This window comes from Cygnus olor, chromosome 7, assembly GCF_009769625.2.
Source record: "Cygnus olor isolate bCygOlo1 chromosome 7, bCygOlo1.pri.v2, whole genome shotgun sequence".
Taxonomy (NCBI): domain Eukaryota; kingdom Metazoa; phylum Chordata; class Aves; order Anseriformes; family Anatidae; genus Cygnus; species Cygnus olor.
This window is the reverse complement of record NC_049175.1, coordinates 16,946,158-16,964,612: the sequence shown is the minus strand read 5'-3', so window position 1 is coordinate 16,964,612 and position 18,455 is coordinate 16,946,158. Positions and strand designations below refer to the sequence as shown.

The 18,455-nt window shown below is 41.5% G+C and overlaps 1 long non-coding RNA gene across 1 annotated transcript in view; it reads right to left on the bottom strand.

Moving 5' to 3' along the window:
• Nucleotides 1–18,455, bottom strand: part of LOC121073236 — a 42,421-nt gene that overhangs the window by 4,573 nt on the left and 19,393 nt on the right. The window contains exon 5 of the long non-coding RNA XR_005821580.1: nt 11,300–11,403. This is a non-coding gene — a long non-coding RNA (uncharacterized LOC121073236). The remainder of the gene's footprint in view (nt 1–11,299; nt 11,404–18,455) is intronic.

The window sequence follows — 18,455 nt, the reverse complement described above, 5'->3', positions numbered from 1 at the left end:
GGTACTTAGCTCTGCACCTCAAAACTCAAGGTCACTGCAGTGTTCCAAATATCTCCACATAATCATGAAATCCCAGGTAATCTAAGATTCTATTAATTATTCTTGACAAATGAGGAAGCCCTTGAAGAGACAGATGAAACTTGTCCAAGGCCAGTCAGCAAGCATCAGTGCTACAACAAGTATTTCCTGACCTCTGATCCCAAACCTCAAACCGTGCAGGCTCTGGTGAGCCCGAGCTAGAGCTCAGCAAACACAGGCAAAGCATAAACTGTAACCACATGTGCTCGTAGTTTTATTTTGCAAAAATCATTGCACATAGCGGGCTCTTTTTCTACGACTGTGTACTGGGATAATTTGATGGCTGTAGTTTCCAAAAATCAGTGTTGGTGAGTGAGTTGTTGTAACACTCACAGCCTTCTCCAAAGTATTAAAATGAGAAATGTTTATTTAAAACTGACACTCTGAATGCACAAATCAAGTATCTTGGTGTCATAACTGTCAAATAAATTAAATGTGGTGAGGTAGAAACATGTCCCGTAGCATTATTTACATGACATTAGGAATGCACTAGCATGGAAATTAAAAACAGAGCTGTGCTGGGGAAGGAGAAGTAATAAAAGAAAAAGAAGAGCAGCAAATGCAAGCAGTAACGATTAAATGACTGCTGATTGCAGGTGCCCAGTTTGAATTTTCTTGGACTTGTATGCCTTTCCTCACAAATGTTGAGTGTCTGCAGTGTGCAGAATTTTTGAAAATAGTTAAATTATATGTATTCTATTTTTAAAATACCAGGGATGAGGATTTGTCCAAATGTTAGCTTTCTCCCCCTGCCCCTCTCTTCCACCCCAACATCAGTGAAGTCATCTTCAGCATTTTTTCTCAATTTATTTAGTGTCCCTGACAAAGGGGGATGACTTAGCTGGATCTCAACTACATTTTGGCCTGCCTGGTTTTGTAACTAGAGAGATTTAAAGCAAACCAAGGATGGGTTCAGCACAAGTAACATGGAACAGGGAAATGAAACTGATCTGCCACCGCCTTTTGGGTGACAACAGAAAAGGCCCTTCCCTGACTCAACTTCCCCCTCTGCATCATGCTGGTAAGATTTACCCCTCCTTTGTAATGTTGGGGCAGACACTTCTTTCTTCCTTCCCCTCACCCTTCTGTGAATTGAGGCAGATCTCATGCACTGTTCTGCTCACAGATTCTTCTGTTTCAAGGTAGGTGCTAAAATGTTCTTCAGGAAATAATTTCTGTTCAGTAGCAACTCTGCTGAAGGCAGCAATAAGAGCCCTAGCTGGTGGTGCCAGAGTGCAGGGTCGCCCTGTCACAGCCTTCAGGTCACATCACACAAAGCTGCAGCTTAAGAGGAATATTGAAGCTTCCCCAGAAATGCCATTTTATAAGAAAGCAGAGCACATGTCTCATAGTACCATCTCTCAGCCAGTGCTGAGAAGCTAGAAAGCTCCAGCGCTAGCCTATTTTCATCATCTCAGGTTTAAAATTAATTTTGAAGTCAAATATCAAAGGCAAAATCCCCCAGCCTATTGCCACACATGCCTATCTCCTAGATGCACACCTTGTTTTCACTCAGGTAATTCCTATATAAAGACTACAAGTCTTTCAAATAAAACGGGAATGGGAAAGATAAATATCTAAAATAAAATCTTGTTTCAGGGGAAGAGGTTTGTTACACACATGCTTTTGTATTCCAAACACCACCTAAAGACCAGACTTTACAGATTAAAAACTGTGTTAGCTGTCATATCTCAAACATGCCTTCTCATGGCAAGAACGAGCCTCCTAAAATAATTGCCACGAAGAGCAGATCGAGCACAAATCTCTTTGCTTTGTGGTGAGCCATACTTAGTACAGCACCTAGGCAAGAAACCTTGTTCTCCAACTGCTGGTTATGGAGGGGAAAAAAAAGCATTTTGCAAGCTTGCGTTTGTTAAAATTTTCTGTGAATTTCACAAGCTGAATGAGAGCAGCAGTATTTGAACTGGCATGATATTTCAGAAACTTGACTCACATGTCAGTGCATCGCTGAAGTGATGCTGGTTCTGCAGCATCAGCTGTGGAGGGAGATGAAGGTTAGAATGCATCAAACTGGTCAGTACTGGTCTGTCAAAGCCAGGGTTTCCCCCTTGTGAATGTGTCTTGCACCTACGCAAGGGGCTACTAGGTGACTGCTTAGCATGAGTTAGTGCTCCAGCTAACACAGATGCCACAGGCAGCACATTTCTCTTAGTCAGAAACTTCGTAGCCCAGTCTTCCAGAGAAAAGGAACCAAATCCTCAGAGTGTAAGTCAGCTCCAGCCCATGTAAAGCTGTGCTATTTATAGAGCCTCTGGGTATCTGTCCCCACATAAGCTCTGACTGTCGTTACTGCTGAGTCACATAGATAGCATGAAGTTTCCCACTACACCTTCTATAATTTTGCCAATGAGCATATCCAATCTCAGCTTAAAATCATCCGAGGCTTTCAACACAGAAAATCACCGCAGGGTGAGATGTCTGACACCTCTTTATCAATGCTAGCAAAGTTTCTTTTATGGGAGTTCCAGAAACCAAACCTCTTCCTCTTGCAGAATGTCCCAGGAGGCTGCAGAGAATGGCTTTCCCCAGCAGAGATGACCCTGGGTCTGCTGAACAGTGATAAGAGTTCAAACCACCGGCAATCTTTCCTGTGTTGCCCTAAGCAACACTGCTATCAAAATAAGGCTAGATACCATGATGATAAGAACACCTGGAGTCCTAGTTAGGCTATTTAAAAAGAAGAACACGGCTTTCTATTTTGCTAGCACAGATACAGCCCAAATAAAACCTTCAGCACTAATCCCTGCCTTTCTTTCAAGCAGGTTGTGCTGGGAGCTTGGCCATGCTGTTCCTATGCGCTTCTGTGGCTGTATCAGCCAAACATCCCCTCTCTGTGTTTAAGCTGACTGGTTTGGGTAATGGGGCAGTCAATGATCTGTAGCAATCCCACCTGCTCCCTCGCCCCCCCAGTACTGAAGGATCTCAGAGATAAACTAGGAGGAGAGGTGACTCACTGTGGTCCTCCCACCACCATGTACCTTAGCTTATTGTTGTCACAGACTTGCAGTTTGGCTTTAGGTAAGTCCCTTTGCCCCATGCTCATTTCCCTTGCAGTTCATAGGACAAAAGGTGGGATGACACTTACTGTCCTGCAGACCTTCACGCTGGGCCGGGCCTAGCACAACATCTCTCAGATGAAGCTACCAGGAACACTGTGCAAGGCCAGCACAGATCCAAGTAACTCCTAGCGCAGCCTCCAGGACTCCATCCACCATGGACTTTCCGTAGCTACGTGTGCTGTCACAGCGAAAGTCTGTTTGGAAGCCTCTCATCTAGCATGTGTTGATCAGCTTTACAAAGTGCTTCATATCAGAAGCTTACAGGAATTAAATACTAGCAAATGTGTGGACATCGTATTGCTGTTTACTACCACAGTAATTACGTGGCTTGCACTGTGATTTTACTGCTATTTTCCAGGCAAACTATCAGGGAACATGAAGGAATTTTCTATGCTTAAGTAAATATTCTGTTCATGGAACAAGATGACCTCCAGCAGGGAAGGCAACTACTGCAATTCTGGCTGGGACGGATGCCACAGTGTTTTATTTTATTAAAAGGAACAGAAATTTGTTGATAAAATTCTTATCCACATGACCTGTTATTCAAGGACTCAGTAAAATGTTAGGTGTTCAAAACCCACAGTAAAATTACAGCACTTAGAACACACCATTTCGGTTGTTCTGACCAGTCTTCTAGAATCTGTGGATTTGTTCAAAAGTTTTGCACTATGGATAAACCTTCTATTTTCATTATAGTTACACTTATCCTAAAATCAAGCCACTGCTAAGCATTTCTAATCCCAAAGATCTGTACCCAAAGAGCAAGGATGACGGGGTACTGCCGGGGGCTTCTCACATCTAATAAGCCAGCATGGCCTCTCGAAGAAACAGCAACTGCTTCTGCATTTCATTTCTGCCCGTAATCTCTCTAATGCTTTGTGAAACAGACCTAGTCAATACAATTTATTTTTAATAAAGAAGAGATCACCGGGACTGATGGAAGGAGAGACCAAGGTGAAATACCCATGTAGTAGGCATGGTTAGCTACCTACATCACCATTAGGAATAAGATATCCACATAAGATACGAGAAAGCAAAGGCAGTACATTAAGCTATGGAAAGAGACTTTACAGTTAGAAATACAGTTTGAGAAAGAGGATATAATTTCATATAGTGCTCTACCCAGAAGGACGAATCCTTTTTGGGGACAGTAGAGCATTACTGTCAGAGATGGTACTACTTACAAGGCCCTGAAACCTCATGGTTACAGATTAACTGTGCTAGTTATAGACAACTGCAAGCCACATATGTAGTGCCTAATGGGATGCACAGGACTATACACTGAAATCCATGAAAGGCAAACATCAAAAAAGGTATTCTGACACCACTTCTCGGAAATCAGCTGTTCTGCACCAAGGGTTATCTGTGAAAGACCCAATTCTGAAGCTGTTACAGCTGCCTTATGTCTGACACTAAGCAGGCTTAAATGCTAGTGAATCCACTCAGCGGGGGATTTCTCCTGTGGGAGGGAATCCTTCTGCAGCATGGGACAATAGCAGCTGTTCCTTCCTCAGCTCCTCCTGTCAGAAATGCAGCTGGGAAAGTTAGCAAAGCCTGGACAGCAACAATTCCTCTGTTCTCAGCAACAGTCCAGATAACTTTTAGAGCAAGGTACAAAGGGACAAATTTTTGCTGGGACAATTTTAGCACATAGTTTGTCACAGAACAGTGAAACCACTTTTTTCATTGTGATCCTAGCCTTCTCTTCTGCCCTATTCCCATCTGCATTCAGCACTTAATTACATTTGAGAAAACAGCCCTGTAGCATACAGGTCTTTCAGAGAGCTGGTGTCCAATTAATTCAGAACCTCGCTAGATAACATTTGCTCACAGGTTCGCAGTGGCTGGCACAGAGCTCAACTACCATTTCAAATGCATACACCAACATCTTCTACAGATGGGAAGAAGAACTTGATTAGAACTCATATTATTATTTTTTTCTAAAATTGAAAGGTCCATTTCAAACACTGTAGATAAGTATTTGTAGATATGCCTATACAAAGAGGAGCCCTGTTAGCTTACGCTGCATAACTGTCACTCCAAACAAAAAGGGTTCTCCTATATCTATTGATTAGTCAAAGTGATAGGCAGGGGAATTTGGTAATGTTTTCAAAGATGCTTTTACAGCACTAGGGAACGCACTGCAGCCTTCTGTACTCCTTATCTTCTGCCCATCACTCCAATGTAAATATTCATCACCCTCCCTCAACTGAGGCAGGTTGTAAAGTTTTGCTCGACTTGAGTTTACTTCATTCTCTTGACTTGGATCCAATTTCTGGGAAAGTCTTGGAGTAGTCAGACACCAATTCAAGAAGGGCACTTGAGAACATCCCTAAGTCTCATTAAAGTCAATAGACCTAAGCATCTGGGCTGTTACATCCTTGCTTATCAGCATTCATTTGAGGAACTATATAAGCAAGGCATTTAGGGACACCAGACTTTCTGTTATAGCCTAAAGTTGTGCTCCTTGAGCACACAACTAGGAGTCTAGCAAAATTATAGTTCTCAGACAGCTAAATTCGATTATTCTGAACTCCATTACTTTGCAAATTAGGGTTGCTGGTATCCATCAGTCTAGTTTAGACAGCTCTCAAGTAGTAATTTTCTCTCTACCTTCCTCTCACACATTTCTGCACTACAGAAAAAGCCATGTGTAAGAGATTCTGCCAAGAGTGCAAGCAAAACACTAAACAGGACAAGATACATAAGAACAAGAAAATTCAAGCATTTTATTTAAAAAAGAAAAGAAAAAAAAAAAAGAAGTGTTTTCAGCTAAGGTATCAATCAGCCCTTCTTTGACTTAATCAGCCTTTCCCTGGCCACAGCAGTCACACTCCAACAGATCTAAGGCAACACATGGGGAAAAGAGACCAAATCCACTTGTAAGGGAATTCCAATAGTCTGTGATATCATTCTAGGTGTGAATTAGCCTAAGTAGTTTATCCTCTAGTCATTTTCAAACTCCTGTGCCAACCCATACTTTTCCAAAGGCAAAAAACTGCCTGCCAAATCTTATCTTGTAGTTAAGCACAGTGCTACATCTTGAAAACCCGTTTTGGGAGAAGGGCTGGGCCTGGAGATGATAAACAGGATAGGAGAGTTCAATGCTATGTGACCGCTCCTCAGTTCCTTCCAAAAATAAACTACTATACCCCTTAAAACAAACCTTGACCATGCAAGATATTAAAGCCCTTAGCTCAAGCACTCTTTGTACACGACAGGAGGAGATGTTATCAGGAGCAGGCCAGCCAACAGAAACAACTGCTAAAGCAAAATCCTATTGTGACCAGTGCATTGTTTCTGAACACCCAGCAAGAACCAGTGGGTGTCCCTCACTGGAACGGAACGACCCTGTGTAACAGCAAGAAGCTTTGCAAATATCATTAACTACCATTCAAAACAACAAGACACTGAAAAAACACAATGTGAGGGCTCACATATGCTTTGTCACTTCTCTGCCATTCCCCCTGCTTACGCACAGCCGCCGTCCCAAACAATAAAAGGGAAGGAGGCTGCTGTGCAGTGAGTGGAAGGGGACATGGTAAGGCAGGACCTCCTGAAGCCAGGCTCAGAGAGAACTGCAAGCTGCTGCAAAGCGCGCAGCAGGAACCTGCCGTCTGACTGAAGTTCTGGCTACGCTACCATACCAGGGAGCAAGGGCACCCAAGGACATTTACCACGCCTTGCACAGATGATCTGCGGTTGGAATAACACTGCCTCCTTATGCAGCTGAGCACAGACTTTGGCCCATGCAGGTGGGTTAATGCCCTGTGGAAAGCCATCCAGGCCTTTTGGAGATGAGTAACCGTTTCCTCACCAGAGGAGGAAGGGGTACTGGAGACTCACAAGAGTCAGATTTGGTGAATGGTCTTGGGCACACCATCCACACAAGAGCCTTTATTCAAAGCGTATGAAAAAGTCAGACAGAGGACAAGCAGGAATTATGTTGTTATAGGTCATACAGCCAGAACAAGAAGAGGTATAAAACAAGAAAAGTAGCTAGTAGGAGAATGTAAGAAGATACGAGACAGAGCGGTCCCACCCAATGATGTGCTGCCAGTATTTTAAAATAACAGCTCCCAGCAGCATCTCCCCATCATGTGACAGATCCCACACAGCAGGAGTGGCCGTGCTGCAGGGAAAAGTGCTGGGTGGGTCAAGGAATCTGTTTGCTCTTCTCTTGTTTCTCCCCATTTAAGCAGCGTTTTCATAAACACAACCAAGGAGGGAGGTGGCTCCACTTGGCAGACAGGTTCCTCCTGAGTAAATAGGCTGCAAGTGTTTATTCTCCGTTCTTGAAAGCTGGAGTGAGCACACTCAATAGGTGTGCAGAGTGCTCAGCAGGCATAACCGAAAGCAGCGCTGAAGGCTTTGTGAAGGGAATGAGATTGATCTTTCCCTCAGTATTCCTCCTTTCCCTTCCCCAAATACCTGCTCTTCAAGTATAAGGGGATGCATTTTAAAAGCAATGTAGTTTTACTCCCCAAAATTGCTTGCATGAACCTCAAAAAGAGATGACTGAGTAATAACCAGAAAACTCAATGTGACCTCTTCCACCAGTGCTGGTTCTTGAAATTTCAGTGACTATCCTCCCGATGCACAGTCGTCCCAAACCTCACAGACTGACACATTTACAGCATGGGATAAGAAGGCCTGAGACTGTTTTCCCACAAGCCCCCCTCCTGTTAGGCTCTCATTTCTCTCCTAAGCACTTTTTAGGTCCTCAAAACAGAAGAGATGTAAAAAACACTGCAGTGCAGCACAGCTCACCCCCTGCTCACTTGGAGATGCAGTGTGGGAGGAACTTGCTCTTAAATCACCCATTTCAGTCCTTTTCCCCCACACACATACAGATGACGCTTAATTATAAATGACATATTTCTGCTGCAAAGATTGCTTCATGTATTTCAGCCACCAAATGCTAAAAAATCCAAATTTTTAGTCCCAAACCAGGTTCCCAAAAATCTAAGCTTGCCAGCTCATTTTATGCTGGGTAAGAGGGAGACAAATGAATCTACCTTACATACTTCTGTCTTTTCACACTTAATAGGCAGGTGTTGGATCGTCCTCCAGGGAAGGGTCCTATCAAGGCTGAGACACTGAGGTATTGCAAAGCAGCTTACATGGAGGCTGCTTATGATTTATGCGCTATATGATTAGCTAGAATCAGTCCCTAGGGTTCAGCTTGCAGATACTAGGTTGCCATAGACAGAAATAGTAAGTGATCTAAGCAAGTATTTTGCTATTTAATATATAGTCTAATTAAGAGATCATTAAATATTCAGGAAGTAACATAAGGTCCATGGCCCTGTAAGAGATTTCTCGTAACACGAGAAAATCACTTTTGTATAGGTTTAGAGTGATTAACGAGAGGAAACCAGCATTAGAAAAATAAATAAATAAGCACCAGAAACATGCAGGAATGTTGGCAAAGAAATAAAGAGGCCCACCAGCAAATAAAAGCAGCACTGTGACCTGGGCTGAAAATAGTTCCCCAAGTAAATTTATCATCTTTGGTACATTTAGTAAATCCATGTGCATGGTGTTTGGGAAATGGCACAGAGCACTGAAGATGCTGAAAGTACTGGTAAGGGAAGGTCTGTGTCACCACTAGTCATTTAAAAGGGTCAGGTTCTTCACCCCAGAGTGAAACAAAGGTAATCTTGTTTCAGAGAAAGCAAGACAAAAAAGGATTTGTGCTCTCTGCAGGACTGCTGTTCAAGGCAAGGAAAACATAGTGACAGCCGGCAAAGTCCTTACTCCTGGTAGCTTAAACATAATCTGCACTAATAGGCTGAACTTGTCCAAAGGGTCTGAGTGAGGATCAGAGCCAGAATCCACAGTATGAGAGAGCTAAAAGTCAGCTTCAGCATCTTTCCCACAGCATCCAACCTGATCCCACCAGATCCGGGGAAAGGACCCCCCTCCATCATGTACTGCACCCTCTCCATAATGTGTCCAAGCACAACCACAGAGCAACCTGAGCTGCCTTGCACAGCCAGCTTCCCCAGTGCCCCAGCTCACGTCAGTCACGGCATTCCTCATTTGATGGTTCTGAGCCCTCTGCTCTGTGTTTTGGATACAAACCATTATTGGTAGCTGGAGGCCAAGACTCCCAGAGCGCATGTAAGTCGCACAAAAACACAGGCAGGCTCCAAAAGGTGCATTAAGCTCCTACTCTTCAAACTGCAGAACATCTGTCTCTGGAGGCAGCAGGCTAGTAGCTGGGGATAAACCACAAAGCTGAACGACAATATTAATGTGTGGTTTCCCATGGCTAGCATCAACTTAGGCAAAGAAAAATTGCCAGAGCCGAGCCATAACTGTGATGATTTGGCCTGTCAGGGACCATCTGCTGGCACTCCCAAACCTGATAACAACAATGCTTTCCACAGGGCCTGTGCTCTGCCACTGTGATTCAAGAACAGCGCTCACTCCCTGCTCAGGAGGAGGAGGAGGCCACTAACTATTTGAGGACTAGAGGGAAAGCATGATATAAAGATGTCAAGCTACATAAAGCTCACTCCATTCTAGGCACATTTTGCAGCCATTCATTTATTCACAGCATTAAGAGCTTACATACCATTTCTAGTTTAAAATTGCTGACTTCTGCTTACCACCACTATCTGTCTGTGCTTTAGTCTGAGCTATCTAGGTTGCATTGCCATGGTGAGATATTTCACTCTGCCAACTTCAGCTAAAACCATGAACTCCAAGCATATTTTATTTTTTAAATTGCACCAGATTTGTACTAACTGTAGAAATTCTCAGTTTTACTGAGAAAACTATATTCAGTTCATTGAATTTCTGAATGGCAGTTACTAGGATCTCAAACAGATAGCTGAAGAACAACCTTTTTTATTATTATTATTTTTAAAATAAGGAGGTAACTTCAGCTGCATGAGCTAGACAGAAACTAAAATCTGTCTTATTTCAGAGGTTCCACCTTGAGAATTCCCCTGCAGGATATGGCCTGGCTACAAACAGGACCAATTCAGAGCCTGATAACAACAATGGATTAGAAAACATTACTGACTGAAAATCCCATGCACAGAATAGTGTTATAGTCACGTAGGTTTGTTTGCTTGTTTTAAACCAAGTTACCTCATCTAGTCATCATCTGCCTTTCAAAATTCCTCAAGCTTTTCAATCCTCAACTGTTTCTTCATCACACCAAAAAGAGTTTTTCAATTACTTTGTACTTTTTTTTTTTTTTTTAAATAAAATTTAGCTCTGGTCAGCTTAGAAGTTTTTTCTGAAGTGGAGCTTAACACAATTTCACATGAGCTGCCAGGTCTTATGAACTCACCAAGGGCAAAATGTTTAATATAATTTACTTCTTGAGAGACAATCCTGTGGTACATGATGATTATCATGGCTTATCAGACAAAAGCAACCTGATAATCTAAGGTGCTTTATATTTAGGATTTTATTCAAGTCGCTTTTTAAACGTTTCAAATGCTCAGAAACACATTTAGCAGGAAAAGGAATTGCCACTTGCAAAATTACAGATGACAAGAAAAAAATTTAATCTACTACATCATGCAATTACTACAAGACAGCAGTTGAAGATTCACGTCAGTAGCAGTGACTGAACATCTTTTGCAAATAAAAGATAACATCAAAAATGGCCAATGTTTTACCCTTATCACAGATAATGATACAGTGACTGCTACTGCTGAGCCGATCTGAGCAGCATATCGTAGATAATGAGGCCAATCTCCATGTTACCAGAATCTCAGTGTTACCTCACTTTAGAAGTAAAGGAATGAGTAAGCATATTAATGTAGTCATGTATTTTTAAAACACACACTTTAAGTGTTCCCTGAGTCTAGCACTCCTCAAGGCAGTAATCCCTGCAGGGACTACTCTGACAGTTACTCCGTGCATGGATGTTACTAGGCAACATTCACATCATCTTAAGCAATTGGCCATGCTTATGTAAGACCAAGCAAGGAAGGGTGACGCTGCACAACTGTGGGCAGAGCTGGAGCCGGACACTTTGAATACAATGGAGCAGCCCAGCAATGTAACCGTAAAGAGCTGTGTGGCTGCCAGTTTGTGTATATTAGGTTGTACTACAGGAAGCATACAATTCTTTCAGTCTCTAACATGTTTAATCCGGCAAAATTTAAACTTACGTGCACAAAGAAGGTGACTGAACTTCACTGGCCTTGTATCTTGTGAATTTTTCTTTTCTGCACTGCGTACAACATGTCCCTCTTTTTAGGCTTCTTTTTCATAGCTGCAAAGAAGAGCAAGCAAATGAGATTCTGGGAAACTCAATGAAGGAGGTAAATATTTTTCCCAGAGCTTTTGCATCACTCTTGGGCACAGATATTTTATGACCAAATAAAGTAAGAGGTCTGTTCTCGTTAAGATTTAGTTTTGGAGAATGTAAGAGCAATTTTTACAGTCGGGAAGCAACCTGATGACAAAGTAGCAGTAAGCTTGTAATGCTACTCTTAGAGGCACTTTATGTGAAAAGCATGGACAGCACAAAAAGGTTTTATAGCGAATTGTAAGTGCAGGGGATTCGGTGACCTCAGCAGGCCCACATCCCCTTATATTTGCAACACTTGTCCCAACCAGATGTTCCAGGCCTGTATCTAGCTATAGCATTTGCAGCATTTTCTTAATGAAGTCCAGCATTAGACTGTACTTTCATTATTCTGTAAAGGAACCTGTTCAATTCAGTGAATCTATTTCTGTAAAGTGATCAACTGTATTGGGAAGATGTAGAGTATAGATCTATTTGCAAAAGTTGTTGTGGTACAGATTTTTGAGTGTGCTCTGCTGTGAAGTCATGGTTCTAATTAATTTTGCAAAACATGCTTCAAAACTGATGTAAGCAATTGCTTATAACAGAAGTCTCCAAAAAACATTTATGAAACTGTTAAAAAAAAAGGAACACTGAGTTTAGAAGTGTGCTCCTTATTCATTATTTGAGCTCCTAGTAGCATGAATAAATTGACAGTTTTAAGGCAGCCAATTTGAGGCTGTTTTACATCAGTCATCCACCTTTTTTTTTTTTTTTTTTTCATTCTCCTAACCTACATGGTACCCATTTGTGGCTCACTGCATGACTCAAACCACAGTGAGTACACAAAATCATGCACAAGTGCTCATGCAAGCACATTCTGCTATTATTTCATTCTTCTTCTCTGGAACTGGAACGTTCTTGTGAGCAAAAGACTGCATGGATAAACACCAATGAACAGTAAGTACAGTAAGATTCAAGGCTTTTTAGTTCATTTTTTGTTTGTTTGTTGGTCTGTTTGTGCCATCCTTTATTCTTGCAGAAAAGTTGTGGCATTTTCCTATTTCTGCCATGCATGTGTTTATATCCTGTGCTAACAGAAGTGGTATCAGTTGCACAAAGCCATGCACTAGTGCAAGCTGGAAGGCAGCTGGGCTGTGTCAGAGCCGAAGCTGGCAATCTTTGCAGCTCTTCTGATCCAGTTTTGGGATGACTAACACCAACCAAGGATCCTGCCCTTTACACACTGTCAAAAGGGGAGGACTGTGGAAAGTGATTCCCACGGGATCAGGTTTTGTGTACATCTCCCGCCATTTTTTTTTATCTGCAGTTTTCCATTAGTTTAGTTCATAATTTTACAAAATTTCACTCCAATTATCTTTGGTTTTGCAATTATGTAATTCCACTCCCCTTCCCACACCAACTCCATTACTACTAAGGATTCAAGTATAAAGTCTAGAAACAGTTGTAGGTTTCTGGGCACTACAGAACTGTATTCCCTTCTGTGGCACAGTAACCAGCTGGGCTGTCAACTAAACAGATCGGGGAAAAAAAATAAAGAAAAAGAGAGAGAAATCCAACTGCAGACAAATAAAAGGTTCTAAATCTTCTCCTGTTGACGCAGCAGAACTACAGCACAACACAAACTTGTCCAGGCTTGCTAGCTCCAGTAGCACTGGATGCTTAATACCCACTATTACTTCTGTGCAGATTATCAGATCCATGAAAATAGCAGGATGCAACGTACTAAAAGAATATCTGTCACAACTCTTCCATACAGTAAAAAGTCAATGTCCCATTCCTGCAAACTGTAGGTCTTCTGCAGGGCTCCATAAAGAAAAAAAAGACTCAATTGCATTGATTGTTTCTATACTGCAGCCTGATTTTTTTTCTGGGCTCATTTCCTAGGTGGATCTATGGCCTCATAACAGTCTGATATCTCCTTCTACCGTAACTGTTAACTACAGCTTCAATGATTATCTTTTTTTTTTTTTTTTTTTAAAAAGTCATTATTAAATTATTACTTGCTATAGTTTCACTCAGTTTTCACTTTGTTTCCACAGCTCCCAGATAGGTGAAATGCCAAGCACCTCCAAAACAGAGTCTATTCCTGTGTTGTAAGAGAAGTGTTACTCAGGACACACAGAAGTCTCTTTAGAGTCTAACAGCATTTCAGATTTATCACAGAGACAGTCCTAAACTTATGGATGTCTGCTCACAGAGTGCCTAAAAGAGGGCATCTTCTTAGGCTGGGACTTCTGAACTACATCAGTGACTATTATTTCTGAGCCAATCTGAGCAGCAAGCACACACACAACCCTAGCGAAGCTACCAAGTACACTAAAATCTCACCTCCAGAATAGGAGTTTTTAGGATTTCAGCCCCTTTAAACAAACGAATCATGTTCCAAACCTTCTGACCTAGCCATCCAATGTTTTTAATCCATCATCTTTGAAGAAACAAAAAAGGTAAGACTCACGAAGTCAAGATGAGAGTCCTACATGATATTCACAAGGGCTACAAAACTAAATTCTAGATTGAAAAGAATTGGCAACCACTTCATGCCAAATTAATCACTAGCACAAGCAGATGTAATTTCCAAATTTATGCCAACTTGCAGCCACTTATTCTGAGAACGTGACCTTTCTCGTTCCTGCTTCCCCCTGCCCCCCAGCCCCCTCTTGGTTTTGGCACACAGCCCAAGACTGCATGCACCAGTTATGCAGTTATAATACTCCAGTCTTAGTTTCCTGTAAGTGGTAAGGACAGCCAAAATGCACATCACAGGGCCATTATAAATAGTTAAAATCTAGACAGCACTCCTAGAAAAAGAACAGATTGAAAATAGCAGCAAAGAGCTAGATCTCACAAGACAAAAAATGCTGAAAATTGAGGAATCAGACTTAGTTCGGAGAAATCAGCGCAGAAGGCAGTACAGTTTCAAATATGCTTTTGCATCAGTTAACAGGAGTTCAAAAATATATTACATTTTGGTCAAGCACAAAGCACTGGGCACACATGGATACATGTCAAACAGCAGGCTAAAGGTTAAAGAGGGATTCAGTTAACTATTACTACACAGAGACTTCATTAACCCAAGGATGCCTCATCCAGATGTTTAGGTATCCAAAGGCTTAAAGTGTAAGCAAGCCAATAGGTCAGCAACACGGGCTTTTCTATTAATCTAATAGGGGATTTTAAAAGCTATGTGGATTAGCCAGGCCTGGCTGTCTGGTCACCATTTAAAGATTTTGCTGTCTCTTTTCATGCCAAGTCTCAGATTTCTCCAGGACAAAACTGCTTAAAATAGCAATTTTGAACAAAAGGTTTGAATAAAACATCCTTATGGACAATTTTTTTTTGTTGCTTGGCTTGGAGGTCCATTTACAGTCTGCATCAAAACTCCTGTCTTATATCCCTTCACTTTCAGTTGAAGAAGGCTTTGACAGTCTCTCTTGCATTAAGTCACTTGTTTTTAGTTTTATACCCTAGCAGTTCAGTAAGATCTCTGTGTCAAAGGACATTAGCACAAGACGTATCAGATTAACAGCTCTGAAGACAAAAGACCTGGCTACAGAGAGCACCCACCACAGGGGAGTAGAGGACCAGGCTTTCATCCTCCTCACCAGGATCCAGCTGGCAGATATAAATGTGGGCTTCAGCAACATGTTTCTCGGCGTACTATAATGGTAGCCTCTCTCAAAAGCTGTAGATGTCTAATTTGCACATGCACAGAGCTGAACAAGCACAGAAGAAACAGCAATGAGAAGACAGCAAGATTTAAAACACCATCCTAGAAACGTAAGGTCTTCTTGCTGTCATCTGTCCTTTGAATCATACACAGAGGGTCACTCTAGATCCAATTTAGGAGCTGAGATGTGGTAGCTGGTGAACTCAGTTATATATATTAGTTTTAAAGAACGAACAGTATATGAATGAGCATAACCTGCTAGGTACATGTGAATTCTTGAAGTTGGCCAGGGGCCACCAAAGCCATTTGGATGCAAAAGCTAAATACCGAATTGCAGCCTATGGTTCCCTACACCATAACTGCAACACCAGGCCTTCGGTATGGAGGGAGCCTCAGCAGCTTGAACAACTGCAGAATAAGCCATAAACAACCCATTTGCAGTGTTAATAGAAGTTTGGAGGGCAAAAAGAAATCACATCACATATTCATTATGAACAGCTACTACACGTACATAAAGGCTTAAGGCTAACAAACTATCCTGGGCTGTGTTCTTCAGCAGGCTTCAGTTCTAAATCCAGCTGAAGTTACTATGGCAACAGGACTGTTAATCACCATGGGTTATATCCTGATTCCTCCTACTGATCACATTTGATGAACCTAATAGGCTATCAATTTACGTGTAGTTGTCTCCTTCTTTGGGATATAAAGTGCCTTTTGCTGGGTTGCAGGGATTACATGGCTTTTTTATTTTCACATGGTGCTTCCTTTAATTACAAAGATTTTAAACAGAACTTGAGCAAAGCATTAAACTACAACTAAAAAAGTAAATGGGGTCAGTAGTTTGTTGTTACTTTTCCCCGTTTTCTTCTTGAAGAGGCATCAGCAGGCAGGACTTGTTGACAGCTCCCAGGGACCTGCTGGCGCTCCAGGGTCACAGGAGCTCGTGGCAGAGACAAGGATTCACCGTGCTCCCTGAGGTCTGGCTCCAGACCAAGGTCAGTCACCAGCAGTTGCTCTAAAATGAGCGTGTTTCTTTAAAAATAAGAAGGTAGCGCTTGTCTTTTAGGGGATATTTTACAGCAAGAGTACTCCCTTTAAGGAATTATGGTTGTTTCTCCCCATTCAAGTGTTTTCACTGATTTCAAACTATGAGTTATTTTAAACTATTAGAGCTTACCAGTTGAATTCCAAAATAATGTAATCAATTTCATAAAGCTGCTTAAATTAAAAGTGAAGTTGATTTGAAGCTTAGTCTTAGGGGAAAAAAAGCAAACCCAACAACAATATTTAGCAGCTTTGAATATTTAGCAGTCTTAAAATTAGAATTTCATATTTTTTCCAATAATTAGTATTTGTAGCATAATTACAGTTTGCTTGTCATCTTAGTAATCCTTAAAGAGCTTAGCTGCAAGTAGAGAGCAGTTATCCAATGCACAAGAATATTTCTATCTACTGGAAAACACTCAAAGTCCCTTCAGCTACAGGGTTCAGAGATCCCCATGGGTGTGGGGGAGAAGGGACAACATAGACATCACACACATCATTTCCAGACATTTAAAGCTTGTGAAGTGAATTATAATTTGAGATCATAGTCAAGTGCCACCAGAGGGACTCCATCATTTGGGTCAGTAAACATTCGGTAATGTCATCATTCCAAAACTTCTGTAAAGTCTGAGTGTCCTCAGAGTCTGACTCTCAGCTCAGCTCAGACTTTGGAGAAAGCAGTTTCATTTTCCAGTTTCACCACTTCACTCCAAATCTTTTCCTCAGGTACCATGTTGGCTTGGTACCAGCCATTCCCCCAGAGGTAAAGTTTTCCCACTGATAGCCTCTGGACCCAGACAAAAGATTTCAAGACAGTCTCTTGAAACTCTGGCCCAGTCAGAGAAGTTATTGCAAAGCCATGCCTCCAACAAGCCCTGCCCCAGACATAGTATCAACTGGGAGATTTATGACATATCAGTGTCTACCTGCTGTTTACATATTCATTGAAGAGCCTCTTCAGAAGTTTGTACGTGGTATGCCATTTCCTTATCTGGGTCACAAGTACAAAACATACTACCCTGACCTTTAAATTTGACAGAGAAGCCTCAAAGACATCCATGATTTATGTTAGACAACATAAGAGAAACACTTTAAATTGATTAGTTTTAAGATCACACATGAGACTTTTTCAGGCTGAAATCCACACTAAGAGGAGACTGTTTTCAGTAGCTATGCTTCTCAATGTTTTTCTGCACAAGTTCAAGCTACTGAACAACCAAGTCATTCATTTAGCATATGAATAAGAGACATTTCTTAAAATACAGGGCTTTTCATGCAGGCCTGTTTATAGCTGTAGGGACCCATTGTGAAGTCTGTTCAGAACAGTAGTTTCTGGGACAGCTCTATTTTCACAGAGTGGAAACTCCACTAACCAATACAAGGTTCAGCAGTTTTGTTCTTTCCTTGTCTGCTCTGGCTTTTTTAGTTCAGTGACTCTCCAATTTCAGCTACAATATCCTTCCAAAAGCAACATTTCTGTGCTCAGATTTTTGCATGCAGCATCAGTCATTTAAATACCAAAAATCAAGAACTTAAATCACACTGCAGAACTGGAAAAAATGTTCTCCAGAACTAGGGATGAGTGGGGAGAATGATTCCTCATAAATAAGTACAATTTGCAGATCAATTTTGTTGTGACAAGCACTAATTTGTGCTTTTATACTGCGATATTATTCTGTCGTTGCTAGCAAACTTAGGAAGACAATGCTTTAACCACCTGGTCAATTGCTTTGGAAAAATAATGGCATTGATCATTTAAAATGTAGAGTAGATTAAATGGATCACTTAGTCTTTACATAATTTTTGACATTTAAATCACACCAAGTATTTTCATCTGACATTGCCCTTTCTCTCCCTGTCAATCTCCTTCTCCACATACAGCTACAAGCATTTGATCCTTGAATGAAAAAGAGATCTAGGAGTTCAGGGCTCTGCAGAGCATCTCCTCAATCTGCGAAAAATACTTGAGAGCCTGCTAACAGTAGAAACCATTGAACAGAAGGTCATCTCTGTGAAACGGGAACCAGGCAACTTTACCATCACAACAAGCTGGAGTTCATGTTGCATGATGAGTTTGCAAGTGTCGTTTCTGGGAAAGGGAGATGATTTTGAATAACAGTAACCAGTTAAAGTAAGTGTTCACAGTTCCAGCTACTTCTTCCCTCTGAAAAGGGAAAGGGGGGACCAAAAAATCCACAAGTGGTATGAGGTTTCCTAATAGAATTAAACACGCTTATCGGAAGTGTTAAACAGGAAAAAAAAGCAACTTGTCGGATTCCTGTTGCTCTTAAGTGGAGTCATG